Source organism: Peromyscus maniculatus, chromosome 4 (genome assembly GCF_049852395.1).
Source record: "Peromyscus maniculatus bairdii isolate BWxNUB_F1_BW_parent chromosome 4, HU_Pman_BW_mat_3.1, whole genome shotgun sequence".
Classification (NCBI taxonomy): domain Eukaryota; kingdom Metazoa; phylum Chordata; class Mammalia; order Rodentia; family Cricetidae; genus Peromyscus; species Peromyscus maniculatus.
This window is the reverse complement of record NC_134855.1, coordinates 27,413,633-27,437,510: the sequence shown is the minus strand read 5'-3', so window position 1 is coordinate 27,437,510 and position 23,878 is coordinate 27,413,633. Positions and strand designations below refer to the sequence as shown.

The 23,878-nt window shown below is 36.3% G+C and overlaps 1 protein-coding gene across 12 annotated transcripts in view; it reads right to left on the bottom strand.

Annotated features, from left to right (window-relative positions):
* Positions 1 to 23,878, bottom strand: part of Mbd5 (methyl-CpG binding domain protein 5) — a 368,286-nt gene that overhangs the window by 238,670 nt on the left and 105,738 nt on the right. Inside the window, exon 2 of one of the 12 annotated variants that reach the window (XM_076569413.1) lies at positions 19,110 to 19,248. The exons of the other annotated variants lie outside the window; for them this stretch is intronic. The gene's annotated coding sequence lies outside the window, so the exon portion shown is untranslated. The remainder of the gene's footprint in view (positions 1 to 19,109; positions 19,249 to 23,878) is intronic. 12 annotated transcript variants of the gene reach the window in all.

Genomic DNA, 23,878 nt, shown 5'->3' with positions numbered 1-23,878 from the left:
CTCTTAAGAGTATACCTTCCTTTGGAAAGCTTGCATTCACATTCACAGATGGAGCTACCTACTTCACATATGATGGACATTGCTTGTTCTTAAAATACTTATTACACTGCTATGTCCCTAATTATTTGTATCATCCACGCTTCCTTCCCCAGGTTGTTTTGAATTTTATCAGGGCAATGAAGTAGAATGAGGTAGAGATCAATTATTAAATACTCATTTATTGATTTATTTATTGATTTACTTAAAGCACGCATGTACTGCTTATTACCAAACATGATTTCACCTTGCTACTTGAGACAGAATGACCTGGAAAAACATCTGAAACAGAACAGGTCATTGCCCTTAGCAACCTGACTACAAAAGCCTACAACTGTCAACTGAAACATATGCCTTTGAAAAGGCAAAGCCCCCAAGCTACCTGCCACATGTGCTCTATAAATCCTACACGCTTGCTTGCTTAGCCCCTCTTGTGGCTTTAGAGCATAAAATGAGAATGCAAACTGGACTCAGAAACAGTGTTTCAGGAGCTACCCTGGCTTTGGTCCACTAGTGGCTGCATCTCCTTTTTCACTCTCACTGGTAGCGAGTGCTCATTCCAGAGAGATTCCTGCAACAGCTATGATTACTTCTAGTTTGATGACTATTGTATCTACAATGTGTGGCACAATACCTGGTACAAAAAAAAAAAAAAAAAAGGTGTTCAAAATGCTAGCAAATGAATACTGGTTATAGGCAGCAGATCCATGATAAAGGCTGTAAGTAAAACCTGCTGAAAATGAAGAGAATAGCCAGATGAGAAACATGAGTTAGAAGTGGTGACTTCCTAATTGTTAGAGGAGTAAAAAAATGAAAGGAGACTGGTAGAAGTTAAGTATGGAAGAAAAATTCACAATTAAAAAAAACATGGATATAGACCCAATAAAACTGTATGTCCTAGTGTCTCATTGAGCACTGAGCTGTTCTACTGCCCTTCACCCTCACCCCTCCCACACAAGTCCAGCATAATGGTTACCCTGTACTTTTGGCAAAATGCAAAGCACATTCCTATTTCACAGTTTCCACATTTTGGACCAATCTTGCCTAGATAGTCATGTGACTCACTCTATCAATTCTTCAGATGGTTCCTTAGTTAATAGGTGCTTCATTTAGAACTAATACCCTATTCTAGTTCCTTGGCAATCTTTTCTGATTCATTTTTCTCCACAAAACTGATCAACATCGGGCATATAATATAATTTATTTGCTAAGCCTCTTCCATTAGAAATATAAATTACTCAAAAAGTAAGGATACGTTTATTAATTTAATTTATGGGCAAATAAGGAATGGTGAGAGAGGTCGCATTAGTCTTCCTCAGGGATCAGGTCCTAGTGGGCAATCCAACACTAAATGGCCAACCCTGAAATCATGTACATATAAGTAACACTAAACAGACTCAGGAGGTTGTATTTATGCATGTGTGTATATGTAACAATAACAGTCAAAGAAAAAGACATCATGAAATTGAAAGGGAGCAAGGGTGAGATATGGGAAGGTTTGGAGGAAGGAGAAAAGAAGTGAAATAATATAATTACATTTTAATTTAAGAATGTAGAAAGCAAAATGAACCAAAGAACCACTGACTAATTAAACAAATTTGAAAGCTCTTTGTGCCATTATGCATTGGACTCCAGGGTTAACCAAAAAGCCATGTACATACAAAACAGTGAGCACTGATCTCCAAGGTTAACCAAGTCTTTTACACACAAAACAGTGATGAGTACTAAGTACCCTTCTATACACATAGTAAAAATATGCAATAACTGCTAACACTAGTTCAAATACTGGTTGGGACACTAGTTCAAATACTGGTTGGGATCAAAGGGACTAGGTATTTAGGGTATAAACTTTAGCTACAATACCCTTTTTTAATATTTCTATGATTTGAGTGCTAAAAATATATTTAAAAAAACATAAGGACTGGTGCTATGAACACAGCAATAATAATAGCAGCAAACCGTCAAATCCAACGCTTTTTAGGACTTTAGGAATTAAAGGCTTGCAAGAATACAAAGAATATTTATTAAATTGCAGTGCCTGAATCCCAAAACAACACAAGAACAAAACCAACAAAAAGGGAAGAGAAGTGCCTAAACCTCAACAAAACACTAGGCCTTTAAGTGTGCTCTGACCCTACCTCTTTCCAGTTCTGGAGTAACCTGTGCATCACACCTATTCCTAGGGCAGCTGTGTACACTTGCAGGTGGGCAGCTGCTGATCCATCAGTTCTATAGCTGGGAAGACAAGAGTTCTCAAATCCCTGGTCCTCACAGAACTCCCACTACTCTTGGTCTGATAGTCCACATATCTGTACCCTAGCCTTCATTTCAGATCACTGAAGACTACCACTGTCCAAACAATCCTTCTGGGGCACATTTCAAAGCTACAGTATTCTTTTTTTTTTTCCCGAGATTTAACTTTTGGCCCCCAAGTTACAACATAGAACTTCAAAAAGAAAAAAAATTAAGTACTAAAAGGAAAACATATTAAACAAGAATTTGACTTCTAACATGTAACTTATCACAAAGAAATCAAGACTTTTAAACTCACACCCACACTAAACAAAAACCTTGAACGAATATTTCATCAAATCAGGCAAAAAAATAATTAAGAGACTCCTTCAGACCAAAAAGAAGAATACTAGACAGAAATTTTAATTCAACTAGACAAATAAAGAGCATCAACAAAAGTCACTATTATAAAGGTTTATATGAAATATGTATATATATTTTTACTTACGTTTCCCCATCACTCTGGTTTAAAAGACAAAGGCATAATTTAAAATAGTTTGACTAGGTTTATAATATACAGAAACATAAATTTGAAGGACAACATTAGCATAAATTAAATAGGGACCAAATGAAATCATACCCAAAGTTTTTGTATTTTAATTAAGGTAATATTAATCTAAATTAAATTGTTTTGCATTACGATGCTAATTAGAATCACAAGGGAAAGCAGCAAGAAAATAACTCTAAAACATACAGCCAGCCAAAGAATTAATGCTTGAGGGGTTGGGAGATGGCTCAGCCAGGAAAGAGCTTGCCATGCAAGCACTAAGGATCTGGATTTGCATTCCCAGCACCCATGTTAAAAGCTAAGTGTGGCAACACTTGCCTGCAGTCTCAGCACTGGGGAGGCGGAGTCAGCAAGATCTGGCCACCTAGAGTAGCTAATCTGGGATTCTGGTTCAGTTAGAGACCCTGTGTTAGAAAACTGAGGTGATTGAGGAAGAACACTGACATGCACTGGGCCTTTAAACTTACTCCCATACACATGCACAAGTGCTTGTGTGAGTGTGTGTGTACACACACACACACACACACACACACACACACACACACACACACACACACACACACACTTGGGAGGCAGAGGCAGGCGGATCTCTGTGAGTCCTAGGCCAGCCTGGTTTAAAGAGTGAAATCCAGGACAGGCACCAAAACTACACAGAGAAATCCTGTCTTGAAAAAAAAAAAGTCTAAACCAAAGTTGACACCATTAGTAGAATGAAAGATGGCACAAGTCATAGAAATGATGTCACAACCACCACCGATTCTGTGGAAATGATGGGCAAAAATTCAAGAGGCCTATAAGACAGGGACACTGCGCAGTGCTGCTTTTCCATATGTTAAGTTTTACTTTATTGAAACGACCTGGACAATTAATATTTACCAGGGTACCCACAGCTAATCTCCAAGGTCATCACAGAATTTGGAAAGCAGCAATGTTAACACAAACCTGCTTACAGTTCTTTCGTTTCCCATATGGCACCTATGGAAACCTATTACAAGAACTGTAGGTCTTATAATTACAGATATGATGACATGGGCTTAACTGCCTCCATGAAGATGATCTTCTACTCAGACTTGCTCAGCAAACTGAAGACAACAGCAGAGAGCCATTTCAATCCATTCAAAGTATTGCACACTCACTTGCCTGTAAGCATGAAGATGGATGCTATCTTATCAGCTATTTTTTTATAGTCGAAATCTGTATCTGATGCAGCAAGTCACCTTTCCTAATTAAACTACAGTTTATAAAGGTTTTCCCAGCACTGGCATTAGTCATAACTATTAAGAGATTTTCATAGAAGATTACAGTTTAAAAAGGACTTGGACAGAGATTGAAGGCACTAAGGTTTGCATGGGTTCTGAGGACCAAGGAGTTTACAGCAAAATATTGACTGACCCTCTTGTTTTTGTTGCTACCCTTAATGGTACTTATCTCATCTGAGCACTGCTAGAATGATGAAGGATCATACAGTACCAACTTTAAGTGGTAAGAGTGACCATAGTTGCTAGAACAGCATGATTTTGCTTCATTTGTATTTGAAGAGGTAATTTTTTTCCCTGCTGGTTTATGAAAAATCTTGTTCTCAAACGGCAACCTAAAATGCATGGTTGCCTTCTGGTTGTTCTTGATGATCAAAGAACACTTAATCCTTCAAATGGATCAAAATCATTGTTAAAAGAGGTAATCTAAGTGAAATTGTTAAGTGTAATAATCTTATGCCAACTCAATACTGCAACTGCTGACTGGGTAAACAAGAGGATGCCTTTGAATCTGTTTTTCTTAAGAACAAATAAGGTTCCTGGTGCATCTTACTAGACAGGGAGAAGGGAAAATAAAAAGGATCTTTAATTTCTTTCATGTTTGTATGGAGCTGAACAATCCTTAGAGAACTTTGAAACCTATTTCTTAAAAAGAAATTAGTCTACAGTTCAAGAAACCTATTTGTTATTGGTTATTCCAGGTGTTTTTCTGATAAATTATTTAAGTCTGTAGACTTACTGGAAGAACAGGACTGATTAACTACAGAATGTATAGCTATGTTTAAGAAGGTATCATATACACTTTTATATGTGCACATGAACCTGTGTGTTTGTTTGTGTGCTCAAGTGGAGACCAGAGGTTGATGTTAGGATTTCTTTCCTTGATTGCTTCTCCACATTCATTTACTGAAGTACTTATCTGAGACAGGGTCTTCTGCTGAACCCAAAGCCTAGTTTCAGTTAGACAATATTGTCAAACCAGCTTCTACCACCTTCTGCTTTCACACACTCCCACTTGAGTTACAGTTGCATACCTGCACATCTGGCGTTTACAATCCAAACTCAAGCTCTCACAATGCCCAAGAAACACTTTATTCTGAGTCATCTGTCTGTTTTCTTTGTTTTTTAGTAATAGTGTCTCACTATGTAAACCCCTTATACATGCACTGTTAGGCAATACAGTTGTGCTGAATTTAGATAGCAATATACTCTCATCACAAATAATTAATATTATCTTTTATTATAATTTAAAGCATCTTTTAAAAGTCTTCAAATAAAGGATTTCTAGGCAAAATGGCACAGACCTTTAATCCTAGCACTTGGGAAGGCAGATGCAGGTGGATCTCTGTGAGTTTGAGTTCAGTTTGGTCTACTTACTAAGGTCAGGGCAGCCAGGGCTACATAGAAACCCCTGTCTCCAAAAAAAAAAAAAAAAAAAAAAATTATGGGACAGGTTTTTAATGACAAAGAATATCTCTAAGTATTAGAATATATGAAAGATTTACTTTCTTTTCCTCTAACCAAAAGTTAAGCTGAGTTGGCATTTAATGATATAATCAGCTTTAGAAATAGTAGTTTTAAGGTTTTCATGATTCTTTGCTTTTACCTACTGCAATTGCACTTGAAAATTCCACATTTAGGATTTCTGTATTCCTATTTTCTTTCATTTTCACTATGAGGTTATAAATGAGACCCTAAAATGCCAGTTACAAATCAAAACAAAACAACAAACAGCTGGTAGTGATGGAGGACTAGAGATCGAAAGACAAGGAATACAAATACCAACATGGTACATGTAATTCTACCCAAACACCAATTACAGTTTTTACCAAAAGATGGAGACTGGCACAATGGAAAATAAATCTGACCCAATTACACACTATCCATAATACATAAATGCATAAATAAAGCTGTATGGCCAACGGTGAGGCAGAATAAGCTTAGGTGGGACATTCCAACTAGAGAGAGAGGAAGGAGAAAAGCAGAGCAGAGGAGAAGCTGCCAGCCATCACCAGAAGAAGCAAGATATAAAGTACTGATGAGCCACAAGCCATGTGGCAAAGTATAGATTTATAGAAATGGGTTAATTTAAGATGTAAGAGCTAGCTAGTGAGAAGTCTGAGCCATTAGGCCATAGAGTTCGTAATTAATATAAGCCTCTGTGTGTTCATTTGGGTCTGAGTGGCTGCGGGGCCACGGGAGCCAGGAGAAACCAGAAAAACTTCAGCTACATATATGCATAAGTATGTATGTACATAGTACAAGTATGTCAAATATCGAAAGTAAAAAAATGCAAAACGTATCCCTTAAACCAAAAAATGAACTAACATAACTTTCTTAGTATCAGACAAAATGTATTTTACAGTTTAAAAGAGATACAGAGGGCCAGGCCAGGCCAAGCTATACCAAGAACAGTGGTGCATGTCTATCTCACTAGGAGAGGGGTAATCAGGAGCATAGGTAATTCAAGGCCAGCCTCAGCTACACAGTAAGTTCAAGGCCTGACTGAACTACAGAACTCTGATGCAAAATAACTCACACAAAGAAAAAACAAGAAATATAGGCTTATTATATATACATACATATATTATATATTACACACACACACACACACACACACACACACACACACACACACATTGAACTCATAGAGATCCACCTGCTTTTGCTTCCCAAGTGTTGGGATTAAGGGCATGCAGCAATACATCCAGCTTCAGATATATTTTTGATTCAAAGACAGAAACAGCAACCAAAAGTGCTGGACAGGAGACATTGGTATTGTAAGAATTTTTAATCAAGACAAAGATATTTTTAATAATAAAGATGTCAGAAAGACAAAGCTATTAGACACAAATACAAACCTAACAAAAAAGGCCTAGAACTCACAGAACTGAAGAGAAAAAGAGACAGATTAGCAATATATGGAGACTTGGCTAATCTCCTTTCAATAATGAATGACATAACTAAGCAGAAAATCAACAGGGAAAGAGAAGACAGAAGAAGCATAGTAAACCTTAGGCGTAGCACATATATAGAATATTTTGACCAACAAGAGCATAAAATTATTTGTCATAATTAACTTCACTTGTCAACTTCATTTGAGGAAAGAAACTCAATTGCCTCCAACAGACTGGCCCATGGGCATGTCTGTGGACATTTTCTTGATTGCTAATTGATGCAGAATTGTCCAGTCCAGTGTGATAGTGCTATTCCAGAGGCAGGTGGGCCAACACTAAGAAAAGTAGCGGAGCAAGCCATGGAAAACTAGCCAAGGGAAGCAATATTCTTCCATGGTCCCTTCTTCAGTCCCTGCCTGAGGTACTGCACTGGCCTCCCTGGAAGATGGACTGTAAAGTTGTAAGACCAAATTGCTTTTGGTCATGGTGTTGATCATAGCATCAGAAACCAAACTACAATAGCATTCTCTTCAAGTTAATATGGACATTCACACATATGTGAAAATTTAATAATACCTGTAAATAACCAACCGGTCAAATAAAGTATCTTGAGAGAAACAGGAACATTTTGCTTTAAGCAAAAGGATTTTAAAAAAATGAATTAAATAAAATTCAGATCAAGCATTAGGAAAGAGTAAACAAAAGAAATAAAATTCAGAATGTAAATAAGTGAAACACAAGGGGAATGACCATTTGGAAACTCTTTAGCTAGAATGATTAAAAAGACTTAAATTACTAAGATCAAGAATACCACGAGTGCTGTGGGATGTTCTGTATGTCCTGTGGGAGCCCTTCTTGGGTTCTTTGTGGCGTTACCCAGCAGGTCCGCATAGAGGATGATTAGGACCATGGGCCTGAGTGCAGGTGTTTGAGATGGTCTGCACTTGGCTGTGCTGGGGGATGGTCTGTATGTCAAGTTGCTCTGATTGGTTAATAAATAAAACCTGATCGGCCGTGGCTAGGCAGGAAAGATAGGCGGGACTAACAGAGAGGAGAAATAAAAGGACAGAAAGGCAGAAGGAGATGCTGCAGCCGCCGCCATGACCAGAGACACTGCAGCCGCCACCATGACCAGCAGCATGTGAAGACACCAGTAAGCCACCAGCCACATGGCAAGGTATAGATGTATGGAAACGGATCAATTTAAGATAAAAGCACAGTTAGCAAGATAAGGACAGTTAGCAGGAAGCCTGCCACGGCCATGCAGTTTGTAAGCAAAATAAGTCTCTGTGTTTACTTGGTTGGGTCTGAGCGGCTGTGGGACTGGCGGGTGACAAAGATTTGTCCTGACTGTGGGCAAGGCGGAAAACTCTAGCTACACACGAGGGTCTGGAGAGATGGCAAAGAGGCTAAGAACATTGTTGCTCTTGCAGATACCCCAGCGTCAGTCCCAATACCTACAAAGTAGCTCACAATCATTTGTAATTTCAGTTGATGTCATCTGACACACTCTTGTCTCTAAGGGCAACAGGCACACAGGTAGTGCACATACTTATAATCAGGCAAAAGACAACTTGCACAAAAGAAAACAAACCTAAGACAAAAGGTTTGAAAAGAGTAACTTGAACATAACTTAGAGTAATGAAAATAATTATAAATTGACATCATGAACAACTATATATCAGTTAATTAGATAACATGTATAAGAGGTATTCTCTAAAGCACTTCCTTGCTTCTTTCAAATTTTCTATACTATATCAATGAAGTATGGCATATTACTTTCACAAAAGGAAGACTACTGTTTTACTTATTATTATGAAGATAAAGTATTGATACATAGCCCAGAATAGCTTTAAACTCAAAATGCTCTTTTCTCAACTCTCCAAGTACTACAATTATAAACATGCATCAGTACACTGAACAGCTGCAATACTTCTAAAATTGATTTAATTTCAATTAGAAGACTAAAGAGTGAAGACTAATACTTTCTACCCCATCCATCTCTCTTTTCTGTGTCCTAAGAGGCAACTGTTTTCATCTGTTCTGGTTTTCTCATCTGGTATCAATCTTAAAACTGTTCTTGATCATCTGCTTCTTTCTTCATTTACTAGCTTTAATCAACAATGGGTGTTAAACTTATGGATCAATACATGCCCTGCACCATAGCTTACATTTATTAAATACTGTTAAAATTGGGGGTTAATGAGTGGCCATAGTTCAGGTTTTTTAAAATAGTGAACATCAAGAAATGAACTAGAGCCGGGCGGTGGTGGTGCACGCCTTTAATCCCAGCACTCGGGAGGCAGAGCCAGGCGGATCTCTGTGAGTTCGAGGCCAGCCTGGGCTACCAAGTGAGTTCCAGGAAAAGGCGCAAAGCTACCCAGAGAAACCCTGTCTCGAAAAAAACGGAAAAAAACAAACAAACAAAAAAAAAGAAATGAACTAGAGCAATGACTTTATTTTCCCTGAGTTAATAAAGTACACCATTTTTTCATATTCCTAATTTACATTATAATTTTTATGTATGTTTCAACATCAATGTTAGTTGTATATAACTATATTTCCCTTTAAGTTAAAGATTTAAATCTCCACTGGTTCCTGAAAAACGCTTCTGAAATGTCTCGCTTGTAGGGTATGATATTGAATAGGTTTCTTTGGTATATTAAACACAGGCATTTTTGCTCTTTCCTGAATGGTGTATGTTGTTCCATTCTTGTGTACCTTTCTTTTTTGATTAACTTGAACATTTCTATTAATGCTGTCCAGTAGTTTTTTAATAAAATACTTCATGAAAAACAAACAAAAAAAAATATGTGTTTTGAAGTAGAGGGAGGTCGTCTCTCTATATTCTATTACTACAAAGTCCTGTGTAATTATCATTTGAAGAGCAGGATTCACAATTGCAATAACTATATAAGGCCACTGCTAGTTTACTTCTCCAGTGTTAACTACTTCTGTTCTGTGTCCCTCAACAAGTTCCTGCAAGTTCTTTATTCCTGGTATACTGAAATTATTTCCCTTGATGTATTTTTTTCATTTAATGTACCTCAGTGAGGACTCAGGTTATTTTGAATTTTTGATTTTAATTCTTTACTTATTCAATTTCTTGGGAGTGAGTGCTCTATAGTTATTTTTAGACTGTTCTATTTTGATATTTATTTGCTATATTTTAATTAAAAATATCTGCCTTTTTACAGTTCAAAAACTCTTATGTAGCAGTTATTTTTATTTAACATTCACAACATTTTCCAGTAATACTTTGAGAATATTAATTACAGACTATTTTTCTCTAGCTGTGTTTACTATTATTTTTTCTGTTTGTTTGTATTGTATATTTCGGTTACTTTCATTGTCATTTTCCTCATGATTCCATTAAATAATTTTTGGTTCTTTTTTTTCTTAATATTGAAAGCTTTCCTTAAATTATTGGTCATCTTCAGAGTTGACTATTGGAAATTCATTCATATTGAGAAGGAAGTACGAAAAGGAATTCAGTGGGTAAGAATTTGCCTCTGTTGTATAATGCTAAGAATTAATCTGGCTAATCTGGTATAAACCTGAAGGTTTGAGGTATAAATTTAACAAGGATATGAAACATCTGTACCCTGACTACTATAAAATATTGATGAAAGAAGACACAAATAAATGGAGCAATATACAGCATCATGGATCAAAAGAAGCTACACTGTGAAAATGTCTACACAACCAGTGTGATACACACATTCAATAAATCATTGTTTAAAAGAACAGTATCATTTTATTTCACAAGTCTAGAAAAAGCAGTCATAAACACTGTATGGAATCAGAGAAGACCCAAAACAAAAAGAATAAAATTGGAAGCATGACACTCAATGATTTCAAGAAATAAAGTTATTGTTATAAAAAAATAATTTACAAAAAGAGAAAGATTGACTAATAGGATAGGAAACCTTGGAAATAAACCCACTCATTTATAATCAATTGATTTTTAACAAAGGTGTAAAATATGTACAGTTGAGAAAAAGGTTTCACTAAATGGCTATGGATAGTCACACAGACAAGACTAAAACTGTACTTTTTTATTATACCATGCATAAATGTAAAGTACAATTGGGAAGGAGTCATAAACATAATCCCTGCTATAACAATGTTACATAGTCTACAACTCTGTTTTAGAAAATTATTTTTAGGGATTCCAAAACACTAGGAACAAAAGGAAAACAGACAGAAAGGACTGTGTCAATTAAGAAACTTTATGACAAAGAAACAAAGTAATTAATAAACTACTGAATAGGAGAAAATATTTGTACCACCATAATGGTGGAAAACAAATATCCAAAATACATAAGTAACTAATATGATTTAAGAAAAAAATTAAAATAAGCACAGCATCTAAATATATATTTCTCAAAAGACGAGAATGGCAAAAAAATGAATAAAATATAATGAAAGTCTGGCAATTAACAAGAAAATACAAGAGAAACCAAAAGGGTATACCATCTCATATCCTATTAAGATGACTATTAGGAGTTAGTTTCTCTACTTCAAAATTCCCTCATGTTTTTCCTTCCTATTCTAGGGAAGGCAGAACTGTTCCTACAAAAAAGGTTGGCAAGACAAAAGATCTTCACTAAACCTATATCTGACAGAGGACTGATGTCCAAAATATAGAAAGAACTCAAGAAACTAGACATCAAAAACCCAAATAAGTCAATTAAAAAAATGGGGCACAGATCTAAACAGAGAATTCTCAACAAATGAATCTCAAAATCACTTAGAATTACTGAAAGAAATGTTCAACATTCTTAACTATCAGATAAATGAAAATCAAAACCATTTTGAGATTCTATCTTAACCCGTCAGAATGGATAAGACCAAAAACATAAGTGACAGCTCATGCTGGAGAGGATATGGAGCAAGAGGAGCACTCCTCCACTGCTGGTAGGCATGCAAACTTGCACAGCCACTTTGGAAATCAATACAGTGGTTTCTCAGGAAATTCAGAATCAATCTACCTGAAGAGCCAGCTATGCCACTCCTGGGCATATACCCAAAGGATACTCCACCATACACCATAAGAACATTTGCTCAGTTATGTTCATAGCAGCTTTATTCGTAATAGTCAAACCTGGAAACAACCTAGATGTCCCTCAACCAAAGAATAGATGAAGAGAATATGGTACATTTACACAATGGAGTACTACTCAGCTGTTAAAAACAATGACATCAGGATTTGCTGGCAAATGTAGAGAACTAGAAAAGATCATCCTGAGTGAGGTAACCCAGACCCAGAAAGACAAGTGTGCTATGCTCTCACTTGTAAGTGAATATTAGCTGTAAAGTAAAGAGAATTATGCTACAACCCACAGATCCAGAGAAGCTAAGCAATAAGGACAGCAAGGGGGGGGGGGTGCATGAATCTCACTGTGAAGAGGCAAAGAACAGACATTATCAATGGAAGGGAAGAGGGGCCTGGAAGGGGGAACAGAGATGGAACAAGAAGGATCAGGTCAGGAGAGGATGGAAGGAGAGAGTACTGGGAGAGACAATGAATCACGGGGATCTCTGGGATGGAATAGAAACCGAGAGCAATGGAAACTCCCAGGAATCTATAAGGGTGACCCTAGCTAAGACTTTCAGCAATAGGGCATATGGAGCCTGAATCAGCCATCTCCTATAACCAGGCAAGATTTCCAGGGGAGAGGCTGGGACACCAACCTAGCCACAAACCCTTCAACCTACAAATTATCCTGCCTACAAGATGTGCTGGGCAATGGTGGTGCAGAAATTGTGAGAGTGACTGACCAACTAATGACTGGCACAGGTGGAGACCCATACCCTCACCTCTGAGGACCAGGCCTCAGAGGCACAATACCCCAGAGACCTGGGATAGAAACAAAAGAAAAAAAAAGATCAATGAAATTATTCCTAATGATATTATGCTATACTCATAGATTGATGCCTAGCCCAACTGTTATCAGTGAAGTTTCACCCAGCACCTGATGGAAACAGATGCTGAGACTCTCAGCCAAACAGTAGATAGATCTCGGGGAATCCTGCAGAAGAGGGGCAGAAAGGATCGTAGGACCCAGTGGTATTAAGGGCACCAAAAGAAAACCCATAGAATCAACTAACCTGGGCTCATAGCATCTCACAAAGACTGAACTGACAACCAGGGAGCCTCTGCATATATGTTCCAGTTGTGTAACTCGGTCTTCTTGTGAGACTCCCAACAGTGGGAACATCTGAGTCTGTTGCCTGCTTTTTTGGGCCTATTCTTCCTACTGGATTGTCATTAGCCTTAGGGAAGTGCCTAGTCTCACGGCAACTTGATAAACCATGGTGGTTGATATACATAGGAGTCCAGCCTGTATCCGAAGAGAAACAGTGGAGGAGTGGAAAAGGTTGGGGAAAAGTAGGAGCTAGGAAGAGGGAAGGGAGGGGAAACTTTGATTGGGATATAAAAACAAAACAAATGGACCCTATAAGTTAAAAAAAAAAATGTAACAGGAAAAAACATGAGAAAAGGAGCTTATGTTATCTACCAACTTGTGACTCAACACACATTCAACATTCATAACAATGAATTCAAGGTGTGGTCTTCTAAACGCAGGCTCTGTGAACAAGAACACTAATGGATTTGAAACTCCATGTAGCACTTATTCATGGTTGAATAAAGATTTTTAAATTGTCCCTATGCTGGCTAGTTTTGTCAACTTGATACAAACTGGAGTCATCTGGGAAGAAGGAAACTTAATTCTGGCATTGCCTGTAGGCAAATCTGTGGGGGCATGTTTGTTTTCATTAATAATTAACATGGGGGGGGGGTGGCAGTCCATCATGGGTGCTGCCATTCCAGGGTAAGTGGTCTTGGGTGATATAGGAAAGCAGGCTGAGCAAGCCATAGGCAGTAAATCAGTAAACAACTTTCCCCCAGGGGCTCTGCCTCTGCTTGTGCTTGTGTTCCTGCCCTTACTTGCCTCAGTGACCATCTATGATCAGGATGTGTAAGATAAATAAACCCTTTCCTTCCCTAACTTGCTTTTTGGTCAGTGTTTTTCACAACAACAGAAACCAAATTGGTCAGTGTTTTTCACAACAACAGAAACCAAACTAGGATAGGCCCTTATCACATTTATATGTTGATGTCCACACATGTAATAATGATGAAGATTCATAAAATAATCTATACACTGATAACCTATGTTCCTATTACCAGATTGAAAAAAAATCTACAGCTGTTATTAATCTGAACTACCACAATAAAAGTGTAAAACTACCCCAGAAAGGTCATTTTCAAAATAACAGTGACAACAAAGGTTAGCAAAAATTTCAAGAAAATGGAACACACATTGTTTCATTTTCTGTAGTGGGAATGTAGTAACATATCTTCTCTAAAATGATAAGAAAAGTAATTACAAAAGATGCTTAAAAAGCACCTTGAAGATAGAATTGCCATATCATCTATCAGATTGCTAACAGCTAAAATATATGGTAAAGAACTAAGAACAGTTAAGTTGAGGAAAGATTGCTACCCTCATGCACATTTTCGCATTATCTACACAGGCAAGAGTTGAAAGAAATCTCGGTGTACATCAATGAGTGACTGAACCAAAAAGGTGCTACAGATATAGAGTAGAATATCATATTTCCTTATAATGAAAAAATTCTACAATTTATGTCAAAATGAATGGATCCTGAAAGATAAGACAAGAAGCAAGAAATAACAAAGTTTGTTCTCACTCACATGTACCTTCTCATGGAAACAGTGGGAAGGTAGTTACCAGCCACTAGGTGTTGCCTTCTTGTGGGGGGACTGGGGGTAGGTTGGGAGGGGACACCTGGGGGGGAGGAGGAGGGAAGAAGGGGATCTTTGATTGGTGTGTAAAATGAATGAAAAAAAAAATTCTAAATGAAAAAAAAAAAAAAGAGAAAGTCAGGAGAAAAGGATGCTAATTAAAGAGTTCAAAGCTCCAGGAAGACTGAAGATTAACCTTCAGTGCTCTAGTCTATTCTATATTAACCATTAGTAGTACTGTTTTTCATTTATATTTAAATTGCTAAGCAATTTTGAATATTCTTACTATAAAAATATTAACTAGTGAGCTCAAAAATATGCTAATTGGCTAGATTTAGTCATTCCACAATGTATACACAAATCAAAACAACATGGTATACTCCATTAATATACATAACTATTTGTCAACTAAAAATTGAACAGCCCAAAATTATTTTATAATTAAATCTAATTATACTTTTAAATGTGTCTATTTTTAAATGCATTATCTATAATAAAGCACAAAGTATTTAAGACATTTCCATGGATTTTCACAATATGTTAAACATGGTTTGCACCCCACTTACATGAAAATGCATTAGGATTAAAGTACTTTGGATAAGAAAGCATCTTAAAATTCAAATTTTAAATAGCACTGATTCAGATAACTATAGTACAAGGAAAGATTTTGAGGTATCATGAAATCAGTTTTCATATTTTGCAGAATTTAAAATAGCATTTGTGTAATTCCCTCAGAATATAAACTAGAAATTGTCAACAGTTAATTACTTTCATGTGGGATGGAAAAAACCTAAATAAACTCTCAAGTGTCAACTATTAAAACCCATTACTTAAGCCTAATGCCTTAAAATGAATTCTTTTATTTACTTTTGTCTAGATCAAACTACATACTTCATCAGTACTAAAAAATAGCATTTGGTATTTTCAATTTAACTTCATCAAAATGCATTTGTTTTCTAAAATTCAAACTAAACAGTCATTGCTATTATCTACAGGGAAACATAATACCTACAGTATAATATTTAAGCATATCTCATATGATATGGCTTCCAATCCATTATCAACATTTTGAACTTGGGTAAACTCTTCTAATTTCTCTGTGCCACCTTTTCACTGTCAACCACCATACTCTACTTTGGGGTGCTGGGAATGAACCCGGGGTCTTACTTACGCATGCTAGGTAAGAGCTATACTATGAGCTACATCCTTGCCTATTAAGGGACTGAAAGACTATTTACCTCAAGGAAATTATTTTACAAAAAAAATTTTTTCATTGATAATTTAAGCAGCATATGTAGCATTGAAGTTCAGACATTAACAGCTAGTAGCAACTTTTTCTCACAAAATGAGAGTGAATAGAGAAAGCCGAGGAGGACAGGGACTGAGGCTCAGCAGCATTCAAATACACATATTGTTCATTTATACCATGACATAGACTTATAGAATGGGTGTCGAAGGAAAGGCACATATTTAACAGGAAAAGTGAGAAAGATGCTCCATGAGAAGGGAAAGCACAAAACGAACAAAAGAGGACTGTGCAGCTCCAGTGTGAAGAGCAGCAGAGTGGCCTAAGTTGATAGGCCATAGGCTAAAACAGAAACAGAAGTCAGTAATGACAGCAACAATATAAGTTGAAAGAAAATAGCTAGCAATTGGAAAAGATAGCAGGATATTATAAAAAAAAAAAAGTTTTTACAGGGATAATCTTAGTAGTTTGTGTGAATGTTGTGTTAAAAGAAAATCAGTGGGCTACAGAGATGGCTCAGCAGTTAATAGTACTTGCTGCTGTGGCAGAGGCCCAGGGTTCAGTTCCTAGCACCCAAATGGCTTCTTATAACTGTCTGTAACTCCAGTTCCAGAGAATCTAATGCTCTTTTCTGATCCCTGTGGGCAACAGGTATCAACATGGCGGTGCACATACTTCAGGCAACTCCTACGGATGAAGACCTAGAAGTAAAAGCTGACACAAACCATTTTCTCCCCTAAGATACTTTAGGTTATGGTGTCTATCACAACCACAGAAAGCAAATTAGAATATATGAAAAAGAGCTTTAATTTTTTTACTACTTTTGTTATTTGCGACTTAATTACAGCACTTTCTTCCTTGACTCCTACCTTAAAATTCAATCTGATCATATAATACCAGACTACAGTTGTTTGTCTCAGGTCTTTATTTGTAAACAGGATTTCATAACTGGAACTGAGACTATATATAAAACAATTCTATGTTTGTCCTGAAACACTGGCCTCTGAACTAAACACATTGCTTTTATTTAGCTTGCTGGGTCACTTGAGAATTCTCTCCCCTGCCTTCCTTCATCGTCTCTACCTGATGCTTCTCTCCTTTGATGAGCACCAGAACACAGAGCTCACAAGGTGGAAAAGGACACAGAATATGCTGGGACTCAGGCTGCACATTTGTGTTCCTTTCTGAGGCTCACGGACACTGAAGAGTGGCTAAGAAGCCATGTGGAGTTAGCAAAATGTACACTGTCTGGCCATGTGTGTGCGCTTGTAAGGGCTGGCTAGTGCTTATGGAAGTACTGTAGGGCAGATACAAAAGGGTCAGAGCTGCTCTATTCCTTATGAGAACTTTAACCCAAATAATCCCGGTAGCTAAGGGAAAAGGGAATAAGCTTGTCACTTGGTACACTTAAAGCTCAAAGAATAGAGAACACTGGGGCTGGTTACTCAAAGGCTGCAAATAGCCAGTAAAGATAGAGGAGAATTAGAATGTGCTCAAGATACCTAACAGTCACAGACAGAAACAAGTATTTTAGGGCCCAGGAGCTTCTAGTGGAATGGAACTGCTGAAGAGGAAAAAAAAAAAAAAATGATAAAAGCAAAAAGGCGTCATCAGTTTGAAAACATATTCTGAAATTTAAAATGTGATTTTTAAGTGGAAAATCTGAGGAACTGTAAAGTAACATATAGGCCCTAACTACTGGCCTTTAACGTGAAATGGAAGAAATATCTTAAAATATGAAGCAAATATACAGAGGAGGAAATCTTCAGGGAAAACAGACTTAGATAATAGCATCAAAAAAATCTTTGCAAAAGACGAAATACCTCCGAGAAAGAAAATAATACTAGAGATTAGGAAGAAGGGATAACAAAAGTAAAGTTTCTTTATTTGAAGAAGAACTAAATATGTGAATGAAAGGGCTCACTAGATTCCATATAGATTAGTCAAAATAGGCAGAAAATCAGATGCCTTTTAGTGAAATTTCTATACTGACAGAAAATGTTTTGAATTTCCAGAAAGAACAAGTATATATAAAGAAAAAATAACAGAATGACGTTATACTCTATATTTTAACTACATGAAATTGAAAGAGATCAGACTACGAGAGAAAACAAAACAAAACAAATAAGGGCCGCCTAGGCATTCTTTGCACAAACAAGTTGCTGATTAAAAGGCAATTTTGGATATGGAAAAACTGAGAGATTAGTTCACTCCTATACTCAATATGAGTAAAAAATATTCAAAATACTGAAAAATCAAACACTACTTGAATCAGAATAAAAATTCAAAGACAGAGGAGGACAAACAGCTTTGTAGCATAGCGTTAAAACTAAATGGATACGGCCGGGCGGTGGTGGCGCACGCCTTTAATCCCAGCACTTGGGAGGCAGAGCCAGGCGGATCTCTGTGAGTTCGAGGCCAGCCTGGTCTACCAAGTGAGCTCCAGGAAAGGCGCAAAGCTACACAGAGAAACCCTGTCTCGAAAAACCAAAAAAAAAAAAAAAAAAAAAAAAAAAACTAAATGGATACAATGAAAGATAGTCCTTCAATAGTCCTACCCAACTAAGCCTATGAACCGCATCAACGACCAGCACAGTATGGTAATCCAAAGAATGCAGTATTGTCATGCACTTTGGCAGTAATCAACAGATCTCTAACTGGATGTAAGAGCCCCTCAAGAAAAGGGCAATCATGCCTGGTACTGGAAAACTAGCTAACTACTCAGTGCTAAAGAAGTTATGGTTATCGGAGAGAATCTCTAACCTCTAATTCACTAAACCAGCATAATCCTTAACAACAACCTATAGCCATCTGTTTTTACACCACAGATAAGTAACAGATGGAGACCACTGTATAAAACCACAACCCATCAAAATGTAGTCAAGGAGCCAAGTCCCACTGGTACATCTACAAAGCACGCCTACATCTAAGGCTCAGGGATCATTGCAGAAGAAGGGGCAGAAAAACTGCAAGAACCAGAGCATCAGGGAGTTGGTAGTGAGATTGTGTCTACTAGTAATGTCAGAAACTATACCCATAATGTCTCACCAACGTGACCGCCTAAACATGAACTGAATGAAGACAACAATAAACATACCAGAGTGAATGGGATCAAGCCCAGGAGGCTTCAATCCTACATAAAGAACTACAGGCAAATGCCGAATGCTGACTGTGGGAGAGATAGTCTTCTCCAGGGAAGAGCACACCAATTGGTTGTCCAGGGCTCAACAGTAGGCCTGAAATCGTACATATAAGTAATATTATACAAACTGAACAGGGTATATTTAGGAATACATACATGTACACATGCAATAATAATTTGTGAATTAAAGAGGACATAAATTTGATGGAGAATGGGTAAGGCTATATGAGAGGATAGGGAAGGGAGAAATGTTCTAAAAATGTTCTAATTATATTATAATCTCACTTTCCTCAAAAAAACAAAAAACAAAAAACAAAAAACCTAATTGGATGATGAGTGTTAGATGGGTAAAAGAAAGGAAAAGCATCCTGATAGTATCATGTGAGAATAAAGCACTGAGGACTGAAGCATTCTCCACTTCTCCTTTAGCAGAGGCAACCGCATATACTGGAGAAGGGCGTGTTTTCTGCTTCCCATAAAATTGTGGAGAAATGTATTAGGTAGTGAATATCAGAACAAATAGCACCAGGTTTCCAGATTAACAACGCATAAAGAAAAACAGAATGTATTTAAATATGAAGAGTTTCAGGTCAAAAAGTAAACTCTTATTTTATCTTAAATACCCACTTTTTAAAACATCCTGGGGGCCAAAGCAAAAATTCAGTGGATTAAGCACTTGATATACATATGTGAAGATATGCAGTTTGCATCCCCAGACCCCATGTAAAGGTACAGCATATACCTTTATATAGTATATAGTAGCCACATATAACCCTAACTGCCTGGAGGAAGAGACGGGGGATCCCTGAAAGACTCTAGCTAGTTAGATTAGTTGGGATTAGTATAGTCTTAGTTCATTGATAGATCCTACCTCAGTAAATAAGGTGGAGACAATCAAAGAAGGCACTCAACATCAACTCTGGACCTACACGTGCACATGCACATAGGTGAACTCACATACACCCAAATAAATGTGGGCAATCACACACGTGCACACAGGAACATATAAAAAGAAAGTACTGATTATCAAGTTTTAAGAAAAGTTGAGCCGGGCGGTGGTGGCGCACGCCTTTAATCCCAGCACTCTGGAGGCAGAGGCAGGCGGATCTCTGTGTGTTCGAGGCCAGCCTGGACTACCAAGTGAGTCCCAGGAAAGGCGCAAAGCTACACAGAGAAACCCTGTCTTGAAAAAACCAAAAAAAAAAAAAAAAAAAAAAAAGAAAAGTAGTTTAACACATATGTAAATTTATGTTTTCTATCTACCTATGTACCTATTGATCTGTCTTTTTAACCTACATATGTATTTATCTACAGAGAGTTAAGATTTACAAAAGCTAGGAGTGATCACCCATAAACAAAGTTGAATTCAACAGACTTTAGCAGAAAATTTCTTTATATTCTAGAATATTCTCATGGAATATTTTCTTTGGGGAATATTTATCAGATCTGCCCCTACCCTCAGGGAACTAACCCAGAATATGATTACAACTGAAATATCACTTTTACTCACGTAAAACTTTCTCACAGATGTCCTGAAGAACTAGCTCATACTTAGCCATAACATTTTTTTTTGTTTTGTTTTGTTTTACGAGACAGGGTTTCTCTGTGTAGCTTTGCACCTTTCCTGGATCTCGCTCTGTAGACCAGGCTGGCCCCCGAACATTTTTTATAAGCAAAGAACTTAGCCATTTTTATGTTATATAATGAAAATAATATATGAGTATCCCTGTTTAAGCAATATAATTTGGTTTTTATGCTTACTCAACATTAAAAAAGAACAACATCTTTACATTTTAAAATTGCCATCTGGATATAGATCACTGATAAGTAGACTGGACACATGTCCTCACCACTTTTATTCTGCATATTAAGTTTCCTAATAGAATACAGACAGTAATTTTTACTTTAAAATAAGCTTTTCTCCAGAATATAGCATGGTTTATTTAAAAACACTCTTTTCTGTATTTGTCAAGCAAAAGAAATTTTAAAAATGAAAAAGCAAACAGAGTGAGAGCAGAGACACATCAGAGTCAGAAAGTTAATCCACACAAGGCACAACTCAGTACTTAACTGAAAACAATTTACTTGGTACAGTCTAATTTGTAACCTAGCAAGATAATAAGATAAAATGTATGTCTAAGTCACTTGAAATAACATAAGTGACACAAAATAGCCCTTTTAAATGATGTTATAATCCCACTAAATTATATATCCTGAGATACAAATTATAATCCTCTTTTTAAAAGTGGCATTCTAGAACAGTACTATCATAATCCACATTTTCTAGTAAAAGTCATGTCATTAAATACAGGCCACACAATTACATTAGGTATGAAGCATAGAATTTGAATACAAAACACATAAAATATGTTGGTATATTATCCTTCAGTGTGAAGGATACATTAAAATAGGTTATTATGTATCCTTAGGTTATTTCAAGTGACATAGCCAAATATTTATGTTATAATCTTAACAGATTACAAATTAGACTGTACTAAGTAAATTATTTTTAGTCAAATACTGAGTTCTGATTTGTATAGATAAAAAGTTTTATGCTTTTTATGTAAATAATGTACCTGTAAACAAAGAAAGTACACAGTAGTAATAATGTAAGGTTTTGATCCAAAAGAAATAATTTCAAATCTGAACAGACAAATAATGACTAATAAATAAACATACAAGTATTAGAAAACAATGCACAATTAATTTATTTAAAAACTTACCACCCTAGCCTCAGTGAACTAGACTATGATTATAATTGAAATATTATTTTATTCATGTATAACTTTCTAGCAGAATTGCTTAAGAAGTATCTCATGATTAGTCATACCCAAACATTTTTGTAAGCAAAGCAGTTAGCTATTTTTATATTATACATATGAAAAAAAGTATGAGTATTCCTGTTTAAAGCAACACAATTTGATTTTTATGCTTATTCAACATTAAAAAAGATATTTACATTTTAAAATTGCCATATGGATATAGTTCACTAAAAAATAATTTTTACTGAAAACTTGGAGAATTTCTGTTTTACTAAGTGATAAAAAGCAACAGATGATAACATAGATCATTTATGTATATCTTATTACTGTTCCAATTTCTGAATAAAGATTTTAGATTTCTAGAAAAATAAAAGTATCAAGCAGAACAGCAAAAGCACTATTTTTATTTATTTATTTATTTTTGAGACAGACTTTCTCTGTATAGCCCTAGCTGTCCTGGAACTCACTCTGTAGACCAGGCTAGCCTTAGAGTCACAGAGAACCACCAGCTTCTGCCTCCCAAGTGCTGGGATTAAAGGTGTGCATCATCACTGCCCAGCTTGCGAAAACATTATTAGTTACAAAAAAATTCTCTTCTTAAATCCACTAGTAATAGTTTTGAATATTTGAGCATTTTCATGTGCCAAACACTGTGCTCAACAAATTATTATATTTATTTTTAGCCACTTAGTATAATTAATATCATTTAACTTCCATTTCTTGTTTCACTTGAAGAGATCATATGGTCAAAATTATAGCACAAGTTTAGCTTCAAAATCTGTACTCTAAAAATGAAGCAAAGGTTGTATATTAAAATCATTCATCTGTAGGCTATGAGTATAGTAGTCTTTAACAATCAGACAGAAAGCAATGCACCCCTCAGTGAGGTGATGAGGCCATCATGCTGAAAAACACAGTAACATCTGTAACCACTGAGGCCTTAGAAAATGTGAAGTAAATTATCCTTTTCCAGATAATGTATCGGCCTACTTGTTACTCAATATTTAATACTACCTTTCTAAATGCACAGAATATTTCAATTTTCTTAAGATAATAGAATGCTGTCAATTTTCTTGAAAACGTAAATTCATTCTTATAAAAACTGGAATTTGGGGGGTTATCAACTGTATTGAAATGTACTATGATTGTAGTGACCTTCTCTGATAGGAAACATATTTATATTTGTCATTATTTTAATAGGACTCAAATAACCATGCTTTTGATTTTTCAAAACATTCCTAGTGATTTTCCTATTTCACAGTACTAGTTGCCTATAGTAAACATAACTACTACTGCCTAGTAAGACCATTATATCACAAAAAATAACAGTAATAGAAAACAAACAAAAAATTTCAATAACTGTAGAAAAGGCAAATGATAAAACAAACTGCTCTATCATCCTTTCTATACTCCCTTTTTTACTCTACTCTTTCAATCAATATTGTGTGGCTAGTTAGGTGGCAGGAGCAATGTTAGATATTGGCTAGAATTAGGTTGTATGTTAACAACTACCACAGTGGCTAAGGAAGGACAAAGAGATGGTCCACTAGGCACAGGTGCTTGCTGCTCATGAAGGCCTGAATAAAATCCTGGAATACACTTAAAGTTAACACAGAAACAACTCCTGCAAGGTCTGTGTCCCGAGGCACACACTCTGTGGCATCTGTGTGCCCAGTAGAAAACAAATGTAAAAACATTTAAAAAAAATGACCAACAATGTTTCTAAAATACCAACTTCTGTCATAATTAACAGAGTAGCAACATAGAAATTATCCTTTATAGTGAGAGCTACCAGAGAAGATAAAACTTTACAATCTGCCCTAAGCATTACCCTTTTTGCCAGACAGCATCTCTTCCGAGATGATGACATAAAGGACAAGACACACAAGGTGGACTAGGTGTAAAGGAATTCTAAATGAAATATGAAAGAGACGAAAGGCCACCCCATTACTCTTTCGTTGA